Source organism: Cervus elaphus, chromosome X, assembly GCF_910594005.1.
Source record: "Cervus elaphus chromosome X, mCerEla1.1, whole genome shotgun sequence".
In the NCBI taxonomy this organism is placed as follows: domain Eukaryota; kingdom Metazoa; phylum Chordata; class Mammalia; order Artiodactyla; family Cervidae; genus Cervus; species Cervus elaphus.
The window spans coordinates 122,698,855-122,711,539 of NC_057848.1; the positions used below are offsets into that span (position 1 = coordinate 122,698,855).

The window sequence follows — 12,685 nt, forward strand, 5'->3', positions numbered from 1 at the left end:
TTACTATACCATATTGTGATGACTTTTGCCATATATCAACATGAATCGGCCGCAGGTATACATGTGTCCTCCCCTCCTGAACCCCCATCCCACCTCCCTCCCCACCCTATCCCTCTGGGTTGCCCCAGAGCACTGGCTTTGGGTGCCCTGCTTCATGCATTGAACTTCCACTGGTCATCTGTTTTACATATGGGAGTATATATGTTTCACTGCTGTTCTCTGAAATCATCCCACCCTCGCCTCTTTCACTGAGTCGAAAAGTATGTTCTGTAAGTCTCTGTCTCCGTTGCTTCCCTGCATGTTGAATCGTTGCTACCGTCTTTCTAAATTCCATATATATGCATTAATATGAGTATTTGTCTTTCTCTTTCTGACTGACCTCTCTCTGTATAATAGGCTCCAGGTTCATCCACATTATTATCACTGATTTGAATGCATTCCTTTTTATAGCTGAGTAATATTCCATTGTGTATACGCACCACAACTTCCTCATCCATTCATCTGCCGATGAACATCTAGATTCCCTCCATGTCCTAGCTGTTGTAAATAGTGCTGCTGTGAACATTGGGGTACATGTGTCTGTTCACTTCTGGTTTCCTCGAGGTGTATGCCCAGCAGTGGGATTGCTGGGTCCTGTGGCAGTTCTATTCCCAGTGTTTAAGGAATCGCCACTCTGTTCTCCATAGTGGCTGTACCAGTTTGCGTTCCCACCAAGAGTGGAAGAAGGTTCCCTTTTCTCCACACCATGTCCAGCATGTATTGTTTGTAGACTTTTTGATGATGGCCATTCTGACCTGTGTGAGATGATACCTCATTGTGGTTTTGATTTGCAGTTTTCTAATAGTGAGTGATGTTGAGCATCTCTTCATGTGTTTGGTAGCCATCTCTATGTCTTTGGAGAAATGTCTCTTTAGATCTCCTGCCCCCATTTTATGGGGTTGTTGGTTTTTCTGGTATTGAGCTGCATGGGCTGCTTGTATATTTTGGACATTACTTCTTTGTCAGTTGTTTCATTTGCTGTTATTTTCTCCAATTCTGAGGGCCGTCTTTTCACTTCGCTTACAGTTTCCTTCATTGTGCAAAAGCATTTAAGTTAAATTTGGTCTCTTTTGTTTATTTGTGTTTTTATCTCCATTACTCTGGGAGGTGGGCCATAGAGGATCTTGCTGTGATTTATGTCAGAGAGTGTTCTGCGTACGGTTTCCTCTTAAGAGTTTTATAGTTTTTGGTCTCACATTTAGATCTTTAATCCATTTTGAGTTTATTTTGTTGTGTGGTGTTACAAACTGCTCCAGTTTCATTCTTTTACGTAGTTGAGCATTTCGCCCAGCATCACATGTTGAAGACACTTTGTTTACGCCATTTTATATTTGTGTCTCGTTTGTCAAAGATAACCTGTGCATAGGTATGTGGATTTATCTCTGGGTTCCCTATTTTGTTCCATTGATCTATATTGCTCTCTTTCTGGCATACTGCCTTGATGACTGTCTTGATGACTGTAGCTTTGTAGTATGGTCTGTAGTATAGTCTGAAGTCAGGAAGGTTGATTCCTCCAGTTCCATTCTTCTTTCTGAAGATTGCTTTGGGTATTCAGAGTCCTTACTGTTTCCATACAAACTGAGAAATTATTTGTTCTAGTTGTGTGAAAAATACCTTTGGTAGTTTGATCGGGATTGTGATGAATCTACAGATTGCTTTGGGTAGTAGAGTCATTTTCACTGTACTGATTCTTCCAATCCAAGAACATGGTACACTTCTCCATCTCTTTGTGTCATCTTTGATTTCTTTCATCAGTTTTTTTTTTTTTTATAGTTTTCTGTATACAGGTCTCTTCTTTCTTTTCATACAATTATTCCTAAGTATTTTATTCTTTTCATTGCAATGGTGAATGGATAGTTTCCTTAATTACTCTTTCTGATTTTTCATTATTAGTTTATAGGAATGCAATGGCCTTCTGTGCATTCACTTTTTATGGCAGGCACACTTTTTTTAATTTTTAAATTTTTAAATTTACTTATGTTAGTTGGAGACTACTTAACAATATTGCAGGCACATTCTTAACCACTGGACCACCAGGGAATTCCTGGCCTGCTTGTCCTTGGGTGTGCAGCTCTCTGGGCTCTGACACATGGAGAGTTTCCAGTCAGCTGGAGAGTGGTAAACAAAGTATGCTGTATGTAGCCATACGGTGGAATAGCATAGATGGATGAAAAGTGATGAACATCTGCTTTCTGCTGCCACATGGGTGAGCCTCCAAAGCATTATGCTAAGTGAAAGAACCCAGACACAAAAGGCCACTTCCTGCAGGAGTCGGTTGATATGAAATGCCCAGAAAGGGCAAATCTACAGAGAGGGAAATCAGACGAGAGGATGCCTGGGCCTGCAGGTCCTGTTGGGGATCCACTGCTGATGGGTACACGGAACTTTTAGTGGCACTGGCAGTGTTCCACACCTGCACTGTGGTGGGGGTTGCAACACTGTGTGAAGGTGCTAAAAGTCACTGCCCTGGGAGTGATGGGTGTGATTTGTGGTACGTAATTATACCTCAGTAAAGCAGTTTAGGAAGGTAATGCAGATGTCCAAGTGAGACATGTGGGGAAAGACATGCCATTGCTTTTGTAACAACGAGGAGTGCCCCTGCTCCTTCCACGTTCTGGGTCGGGCCTCCTCCATGAGTGCTAGATGCTCCCTCCAGAAACAGTCGCTGTGCACGTCAGGACAGAATCCCCAGGGAGCACACACAACTAGTGTGTCTCTGTGTTGACTCAAGGGGCCCGTTGTGTGACCACAAGTCAGTGGCTCTGGACGGGCTCCCAAAACCCACCCTGCATCTGAAATTCCACTTAGTTGTTTTCCTATTCTTCTCAAATCACGTGGACCCAGCTTCCGTTTCCCTGGTAACGGATCTCAGCCCTTAGCTCCAAACTCTGGTCACAGGAATACCTGTAGCCTGGTGTGAGGCCCCCTGCCTGAGCTCAGCAACCCAGGAGGGATGGTCAGCAGAGCAGTAACCAAGACAACGGAACTTGATCCATCCTCCTTCTGCCACCAGGACTGAGGGGCATTCCCTCCCCTCCATCTGCCTGATTGTCTGGTAAGGAGGGGGACTTGGGGTCATGACACATCTCTGAGTCATTGAAATTGTTCTAAATATGGCTGTGAATAAATATGTCAAAATCCCTCAGAAGGGAATTTACCTCAGAAGGGAATTTTTAATTACAAATTTTTTAAAAATTTCATTAGTAGCAAACATTGCTCCTCAGTTGAGGATTCTATTTAAACCAGGACAGGTGAAGCATCATGTGATTGTGCTTCTCAATCTTAACTGTGCATCACATCTCCCCTGGAGAGGCTTTAGAAGAGCTGATGCTGGCAGCACATCCCAGGAGAGACTAATGTGGCAGGGTTGGTGTGTAGCCCTGGCATGAGCATTATGTGAAAAAGTTCTCTTATGGAAGCCGAGCTTGCAGCTGTGGAAACAGAACCCATTCTTACTGGAAGAAATCGAACATCGAAAACTTCCAACTCTCTACAAGCAAAGAAGGCTTTCATCGTGGCCCGCTATGCTTGACAGGCACCTTAGGCTAAGAAAAGGGACAACTTGCCCAAATAAATACTTGTTTGAAAACTGACCTTGTGCTTGCTCTGCTGCATGTTCCTGAATCCAAAGTTTTATAGTTTAAACCCTGCTGTTGTTAGTGAAACTCAGTATGTTGTAGTTCTTGTCAGGATCCCTTGTGCCTAGTTAGTTGAATACATTTCTAAAACACTGTGGAGATTACTGCATTGGACAGATCAAAAGAGTGCTTCAAAAAAAGATTAAAGATGGCTGAGATTTGTAGCTATTAATGTTGATGTGGAAGGATCGGGTGTCAGCATATCTCCTGCCTGGGCTCAGTTGCTGTTTTAAACTATTTTCCTGTGTTATCAAATTAACTCCCATGCTCAGATGAAGACCAAATAAGAACAGGATGTTTATTGGGAAAAATACAGTTACGCAATCCCTTGTTTGATGCACACCTTTTAAGACCCACCTCTCGAAACGTTCTACTTTAGGAATCTCTTCTGGATAATCCTTGGCCTGTTCCCCAATGATGGGCTTACACTGCTGTGTCCTGACTCACCGTCCTGTTAAAGACAAGGCTTTCATCCTCTCATATGGATTACAGTGGCCAGGTTCTCTCGGAGATCCAAAGGAGGGTGATGGCCTGTGCTCAGGACACCTTCAGAGTGTGTCTGTAGGAACAGGGCACCTGAGAGGAACGGATCCCCACCTGTGGCAACAGGAATATCTCGGGTCAGCCTTTTCCAGAGCAGCTCCAGGGGAGTCATGGCTCGGTGAAGATCACACCCAGCAGCATGTCCGGGATTGTGGTTGAAGGAACTGGGTGGATGGCCGTGCCCATCCATGAGACACCCCAGGGAACATTGGCCTGGGGCTACTAGCAGGTCTGCAGTGCTTATGGGACATCTGAGTGCAGATGGCCTATACGTCTCAGCCTGTGGGGGAAGTGGGGCCCAGTTGGGACATCTTAGGTAGATCTGGTGATAGGAAAAGCTATCAGCATAGAGGGATACTAATGAAAACAAGTCAGATGGGTAAAAGCTGTGGGGGGTGACGTGGTCACCCAAGGATTATGTGTAGAATGGAAGAGCACGGGGCAGAGGTGGGAAACCAGAGGAAAGCAAAACCAAGATTTAGGAGGGGATCAATGTAAATGGACACACAAAGAGTCTTAGCAGTAATGAACTGAGAGGGAGGAGGAAAGCCAGGATGCGCTTCTGTCAGAGACTCTGACCAAGGAAAGTGTTTTTGAAGGCGGATTGTGTCTGTGGCCAATACAGCACCAGGTACTACGGTTTGGCCCACGGAGCTCTTGGGATGTGTTAGCAAGGGGATGTTGTGTGGATGGGTACTCAGAGGAGGAATCAAGAGGTAACCAGCTAAGGATGCTCCTGGAGTCTGTGCTTTCAAGAAGCATGGCTTGAAAGGAATCAAAGATGCAGCGTATTGGAAGTAGAGGTCTGTGTGCTTGCAGGGTATGCTATTTTCTGTTCTCCAAACCAAAGAGACCAGGATGCCAATTCCAAAGAATCATCAGGACTGTTGACTAGAAGACACAATGGAGAATTGGAATCATCTTCACAGGTGAGTATTCACGTTGAGGTCAAGGGAGAGTGGTGGTTTCAAAGCAGCATTGGAGTTCCAGGAAGACCTTCCTCTCCCTCTGGGCCCCACTCTGCCTCTGCGACCCTTGGTCATGGGAAGAGCCAGGGCGGTGGCGGGGGTGGAGGGGCGCATGGGTTGTTGAGATCACAGTCTCAATGTATGCTCCTCAGATTCCACGGACACTTTAATCTGTTTGTTCTCCCTGGCTGATGTGATCTTCCTCATGAGTGTTCACCCTTCATACTAGTTAGTCACCAGAAAACTCCTATTGCAGTTGCTTCTAACATGGAAAGCGTGGTTGCATGCAACCAACTGAATATCCAAAGATAAAAATGCTCAGTATATTCTGGTGAAAATGCTCTCTACTTCTTTCAGCCATGGAGCAGGGGTATGTGTCAATTACAAGGCTTGCGGTAATGTGGGAGGGGTAGTCTATAACACAGCGTACCTTTGTCCCTCAAAGTGGCCTCAGTGGTCCCTGAGGGAAAGAGGACTGTCCTCTCCTGGCTCCAGCTGTTGATGCTGACCTGCACCACCCGTGGGTGGGGGTGGTGAAACTTGCATTTCTGTCTCCCTCCTCTTGCTGTGGATCCAGTGCTCCCTGGCTGACTGAGCCTCAGCCACTCTGCTGGCATCTTCAGACCCCTCTGAATCTGGGTCTCATTGTCCAGCCCATCCCTGGGCAGGGATGTCCACTCCTCAGCCTCAGCTGCAAGGCCTCCTAGCCCATTGCCTGCTTCGGTTTCGTCTGGATTCCGTGCCTTTCCACATTTCTCCCTGAGGTGATGCAGAGCCCTCCCTTGGATCTCACCTGCAGCAAAGCAGGCACCAAGATCAGCTCCAGAAAACGAAATTCCTAAACGACAGCCACCCATCTGCCGAAAGACAACATTGGGTCATTTCGCAGTGTGCCCCCTGTGAGTCCCAAGTGGGAATGGGGTGGAATCCTCCTTGCCCTAGTCTTCCTCTTCATTTCTTCTCACACCTCCCTGTCTGAGCCCTCTCACCTCTGCCTGCCACTGCCTCTGTGGGCCGTTTCCCCCGCTGTGACTGGGACGCTCTTTTCTTTGGCTTCTCTTTCATTTGACCCAAGACTTCCCATACACTATCCAGGTCAAAGGGGGCATAGGGTAGAATGTGTACCTTGTCAAGTACAGTTAGGATACTTTGGTGTCACAGAAGCCCCAGCCCCTGAAATATGAAAACACAGGGATAAAGAACACAAGAATCATATATACCGAAGTTGCCAGAGATGTTGGCTAAGATGAGCACTGAAGAGTGTCTGCGGTATCAGGAAGTATCAATTTTAATGATGGGCTTGACAAGGCCAGTTACAGTGGAATGACTGGGACAAAAGATTCATGGAAGGGGGCTGAGTAGAGAATATCTCAGCAGAATTTGAAGCAGTTTTGTTCTGAAGGGCAACCGGTGATGTGCCAGTAGCTGCAGAAGAGGGTGGTAGAAGAGGATGGGTTTCCCCCTTTTTTGTGGAATGCTGCGATGTAGAGGGAGCAGGGGCTGGTTCAGGCAAGAGGGGTGATAACTGCAGGTTGAAAGTCCCTGGGAAGGTGCAAGGCATGGGATCCCGGCAGAGGTGAGGGGCTGGGTGCAGCCAGCAAATTTGGAAAACTCACCGGTGACCACAGAGCTGGAAAAGGTCAGTTTTCATTCCAATCCCAAAGAAAGGAAAGGCCAAAGAACGCTCAAAGTACCGCACAATTGCACTCATCTCACACGCTAATAAAGTGATGGTTAAAATTCCCCAAGCCCGGCTTCAGCAATACATGAACGGCGAACTTCCAGAAGTTCAAGCTGGTTTTAGAAAAGGCAGAGGAACCAGAGATCAAATTGCCAACATCCGCTGGATCATCAAAAATAAAGAGCGTCCAGAAAAACATCTATTTCTGCTTTATTGACTATGCCAAAGCCTTTGCCTGTGTGGATCATAATAAACTGTGGAAAATTCTGAAAGAGATGGGAATACCAGACCACCTGACCTGCCTCTTGAGAAACCTGTATGCAGGTCAGAATGGAAGAGTTAGAACTGGACGTGGATGAACAGATTGGTTCCAAATAGGGAATGGAGTATATCAAGGCTCTACATTGTCACAGCTGGGGGACAGGCAGACTAGCGGGCGAGGGCAGAGGGAGGGAGGCCTCAGGCAGAAGCCCCCCTCTCTTGCTTTTTCAATGATCCAGGGGATATTGGCAATTTGATCTCTGGTTCCTCTGCCTTTCCTAAAACCAGAGTACATCATGAGAAACGCTGGGGTGGAGGGAGCACGAGCTGGAATCAAGATTGCCAGGAGAAATATCAATAACTTCACATAAATAGATGACACCACCCTTATGGGATAAAGCGAAGAAGAACTAAAGAGTCCTTTGAAGAAAGTGAAAGAGGAGAGTGAAAAAGTTGGCTTAAAGCTCAACCTTCAGAAAACTAAGATCATGGCATCTGGGCCCATCACTTCATGGCAAATAGATCGGGAAACAGTGACAGACTTTATTTTGGGGGGCTCCAAAATACTGCACATGGTGACTGCAGCCATGAAATTAAAAGATGCTTACTCCTTGGAAGGAGAGTTATGACCAACCTAGACTGCATGTTATAAAGCAGAGACATTACATTGTCAACAAAGGTCCGTCTAGTCAAGGCTATGGTTTTTCCAGTGGTCATGTACGGATGTGAGAGTTGGACTATAAAGAAAGCTGAGCACCGAAGGATTGATGCTTTTGAAGTGTGGTGTTGGAGAAGACTCTTGAAAGTCCCTTAGACTGCAAGGAGATCCAACCAGTCCAACCTAAAGGGGATCAGTCCTGCGTGTTGATTGGAAGGAGTGATGTTGAAGCTGAAACTCCAATATTTTGGCCACCTGATGCGAAGAGCTGACTCACTTGAAAAGGCCCTGATGCTGGGAGAGATTGAGGGCAGGAGAAAAAGGGGACGACATAGGATAAGATGGTTGGATGGCATCACTGACTCGATGGACATGGGTTTGGGGGGACTCTGGGAGTTGGTGATGGACAGGGAGGCCTGGTGCGCTGCGGTTTGTGGGGTTGCAATGAGTCGGACACGACTGTACGACCGAGCTGAACTGGACTGTGTAGGCTGCCAGGCTCCTCTGCCCATGGGATGCTGCTATTGAAGTGGGTTGCCATTTCCTTCTCCAGTGGATCTTCCCAACCCAAGGATTGAACCTGGGTGTCCTGCATTGCAGGCTGCCTCCTTACTATCTGAGCCACCTACAATAATAACATGACAGGGACAAGTGGCAAGCTAAGATCCTGCTGGCTCATTGATGCTGGACACGACCCAAGAAGCAGGTGGTATTACTGCCCTCGTTTTTGCCTTTGGGAACTGTAACCCACAGAGGAAGGGTCAGCTGTCCAGGTTCTCCGGGTTCATCCAAGAGTGTCCCTCCGTTAGATTGTAGTCTGCACACTGGTTTGCAGGATGCTTTCCTATCCCCAATAGGAGAAGGAAATAAAATAATGGGAATGAGGGTAAAGTCAAAGTGTCGTCACTCAGCCCTGTCTGACTCGTTGAGAAGCCCTGGACTGTAGCCCGCCAGGCTCCTCTGTCCATGGGGATTCTCCAGGCAAGAAGAGTGGAGTGGGTTGCAATTATCTTCTCCTGGGGATCTTCCCAACCCAGGTACTGACCCTGGGTCTCACAGGGATTGTACCGAGGCCTCCTGCATTGCTGGCAGATTCTTTACCATTGGAGCCTCCAGGGAAGACCAAATGAATGTAAAATAGCCTGGAAAACTTTTAAAAATGTATAATATAGTTCTTATAATAAGATGCTAAATGACAAGGGAGAGTACCACATAGAAAGTGGTTCATCCACTGTGTCAGTATTATGACACAACACAATTATAAAGTAAAGCACCTGGAAGAAATCAGGTACTTTTCATTTGGTCTACAGACATATATTGAGAACAGACTGCTGGTCATTGCTTGGTTGATACTGCAAATACTGGTGTGACGAAAAACACAGCAAAAAATATAGCACCTGTCCTTAGACAGTTCTATTATATTTTCCCTTCAGGTAGGGGATCAGAGATGAGAAATATAGCTCTGAGGACTAGCTGAGAACTCAGACTGACAGACAGCACAATTCATTTTCACTTCTGAAGACTCTCACGGGCACTTGCTGTCTACACAATATTGGGCTCTGAGTGTGGGGAGGAAAAGTAGTTTTCATCAGTCCCATCTCTTGTAATGAAAAGTGAAGCCGTTTGTTATTAGGGGAAAGATGTTTGTGAATCACAGGTATGAGAAAGGTCTTATATTCAGAGTACGTAAGGAATTTTAAATTTGCAAAGGCCAAAATACAGTGAAGGAGCACAGATCCTTTTTCCAGGGATTCAGGTGTGGAAGGAGAAACCAGAAAGGGGCAGCACCTGGGCATTTTCAGGGTGATGGACGTGGCCTGTTCCTGGTCATGGTAGTGATCACCGGAACTCACCATGTGTCAGATCTCAGAGAGCTTCACACCCAAAGACAAGGAGGCCAGGACTTCCCTGGTGGTCCAGTGGTTAAGAATGTGCCTGCCATATAAAATTAATACACAGAAATTCCTTGCATTCCTATACTCTAACAGTGAAAAATCAGAGAAATTAAGGAAACAATTCCATTCACCATCTCAACAAAAACAATAAAATACTTAGGAATAAATTTAGCTGAGAAACAGAAAACCTGGATACAGAAAACTATTAAAATAAAACTGATGAAAGACATCAAAGATAGCACAAGTAGAGAAATGTACCATGTTCTTGGAGTGAAGAATCAATATAGTGAAAATGACTCTACTACCCACAGCAATCTATAGATTCATCACAATCCTGATCAAACTATCAATGGTATTTTTCACAGAACTAGAACAAATTATTTCACAGTTTCTATGGAAATACCAAAGACCCAGAATGCTCAAAACAACCTTGAGAGAGAATAATGGAACTGGAGGAATCCACCTTCCTGACTCAGACTATACTACAAAGCCAGAGTCATCAAGATAGTATGGTACTGGCACAAAGACAGAAATATCAATCAATGGGACAAAACAGAAAGTTCAGTGAAAAATCCCTTCACCTATGAACAGCTTATCTTTGACAAAGGAGGCACAAATATACAATAGATAAAATACAGTCTCTTCAGCTCGTGGTGCTGGGAAAACTGGTCAACTACGTATAAGAGAATGAAACTGGAGCACTTTCCAATACCATATGCAAAAATAAACTCAAAATGGATTAGAGACCTATGTGTAAGACCAGAACTTACAGAACTCTTAAGAGGAAAACATAGGCAGAACATTCTCTGACATAAATCACAGCAAAATCCTCTAGGATCCACCTCCCAGAGTAATGGAAATAAAAAACAAAAATAAACACATGGGACCTAATTAAGCTTAAAAGCTTTTGAACAACGAAGGAAACTATAAGCAAGGTGAAAAGACAGCGCTCAGAACAGGAGAAAATAATAGCAAATGAAACAACTGACAAAGAATGAATCTCCAAAATATACAAACAGCTCATGTGGCTCAGTATAAAAAAAATTAACATCCAATAAAAAGTAGGCAAGTGACCTAAGCAGACATTTCTCCAAAGACATACAGATAGCTAATAAACACATGAAAAGATGCTCAGTATCATAGATTATTAGAAAAATGCAAATGAAAACCACAATGAGGTATCATCACACACTGGTCACAATGGCCATCATCAAAATGTCTACAAACAATAAATGCTGGAGAGGGTGGGGAGAAAAGGGAACCTTCTGCCACGGTTGGTGGGAATGCAAACTGGTATAGCCACTATGGAGAACAGTGTGCAGATTCCTTAAAAATCTGGGAATAGAACTGCCATATGACCCACTGCTGGGCATACACCCCGAGGAAACCAGATTTGTTTGTTTGTTTGTTTTCATTTATTTTTATTAGTTGGAGGCTAATTACTTTACAATACTGTAGTGCCTTTTGTCATACATTGACATGAATCAGCCATGGATTTACATGTATTCCCCATCCCGATCCACCCTCCCACCTCTCTCTCTACCTGATGCCTCTGGGTCTTCCCAGTGCAACAGGCCCGGGCACTTGTCTCATGCATCCAACCTGGGCTGGTGATCTGTTTCACCCTAGATAATATACAATGCTATACTCTCAAAACATGCCACCCTCGCCTTCTCCCACAGAGTCCAAAAGTCTGTTTTGTACATCTGTGTCTCTTTTTCTGTTTTGCATATAGGGTTATCGTTACTATCTTTCTAAATTCCATATATATGTGTTAGTATGCTGTAATGTTCTTTATCTTTCTGGCTAACTTCGCTCTGTATAATGGTCTCCAGTTTCATCCATCTCATTAGAACTGATTCAAATGAATTCTTTTCATGGGTGAGTAATAATAAATGCTGTATCTGTACCAGAGCTTCCTTATCCATTCATCTGCTGATGGGCATCTAGGTTGCTTCCATGTCCTGGCTATTATAAACAGTGCTGCGAAGAACATTGGGGTGCACGTGTCTCTTTCAGATCTGGTTTTCTCAGTGTGTATGCCCAGAAGTGGGATTGCTGGGTCATATGGCAGTTCTATTTCCAGTTTTTTAAGAAATCTCCACACTGTTTTCCATAGTGGCTGTACTAGTTTGCATTCCCACCAACAGTGTAAGAGGGTTCCCTTTTCTCCACACCCTCTCCAGCATTTATTGCTTGTAGACATTTGGATAACAGCCATCCTGACTGGCGTGTAATGGTACCTCATTGTGGCTTGGATTTGCATTTCTCTGATAATGAGTGATGCTGAACATCTTTTCATGTGTTTGTTAGCCATGTGTATGTCTTCTTTGGAGAAATGTCTGTTTAGTTCTTTGGCCCATTTTTTGATTGGGTCATTTATTTTTCTGGAATTGAGCTGCAGGAGTTGCTTGAATATTTTTGAGATTAATCCTTTGTCTGTTGCTTCGTTTGCTATTATTTTCTCCCAATCTGAGGGCTGTCTTTTCACCTTGCTTATAGTTTCCTTTGTTGTTCAAAAGCTTTTAAGTTTCATTAGGTCCCATTTGTTTATTTTTGCTTTTATTTCCAATATTCTGGGAGGTGGGTCATAGAGGATCCTGCTGTGATTTATGTCAGAGAGTGTTTTGCCTATGTTCTCCTCTAGGAGTTTTATCATTTCTGGTCTTACATTTAGGTCTCTAATCCATTTTGAATTTATTTTTCTGTATGGTGTTAGAAAGTGTTCTAGTTTCATTCGTTTACAAGTGGTTGACCAGTTTTGGCCACAGCAATCAGAGCAGAATAAGAAGTGAAAGGAATCCAGATAGGAAAAGAAGAAGTGAAACTCGCGCTGTTTGCAGATGACATGATCCTCTACATAGAAAACCCTAAAGACTCTACCAGAAAATTACTAGAGCTAATCAACAAATACAGTAAAGTTGCAGGATATGAAATTAACACACAGAAATCCCTTGCATTCCTATACACTAACAATGAGAAAACAGAAAGAGAAATTAAGG

At 44.4% G+C, this 12,685-nt stretch overlaps 2 long non-coding RNA genes across 9 annotated transcripts in view; one reads left to right on the forward strand and one right to left on the reverse strand.

Annotated features, from left to right (window-relative positions):
* LOC122689036 overlaps positions 1 to 12,685 on the reverse strand; it is a 574,758-nt gene that overhangs the window by 422,272 nt on the left and 139,801 nt on the right. The window lies entirely within an intron of this gene.
* Positions 1 to 12,685, forward strand: part of LOC122689037 — a 67,880-nt gene that overhangs the window by 1,846 nt on the left and 53,349 nt on the right. Inside the window, exons 1-2 of one of the 4 annotated variants that reach the window (XR_006339695.1) lie at positions 1,811 to 2,413; positions 2,938 to 3,094. This is a non-coding gene — a long non-coding RNA (uncharacterized LOC122689037). Of the gene's footprint in view, positions 1 to 1,810; positions 2,414 to 2,443; positions 3,095 to 12,685 lie in introns of those variants that run through there. The other 3 variants (XR_006339694.1, XR_006339696.1, XR_006339693.1) reach the window with 3 other exon arrangements.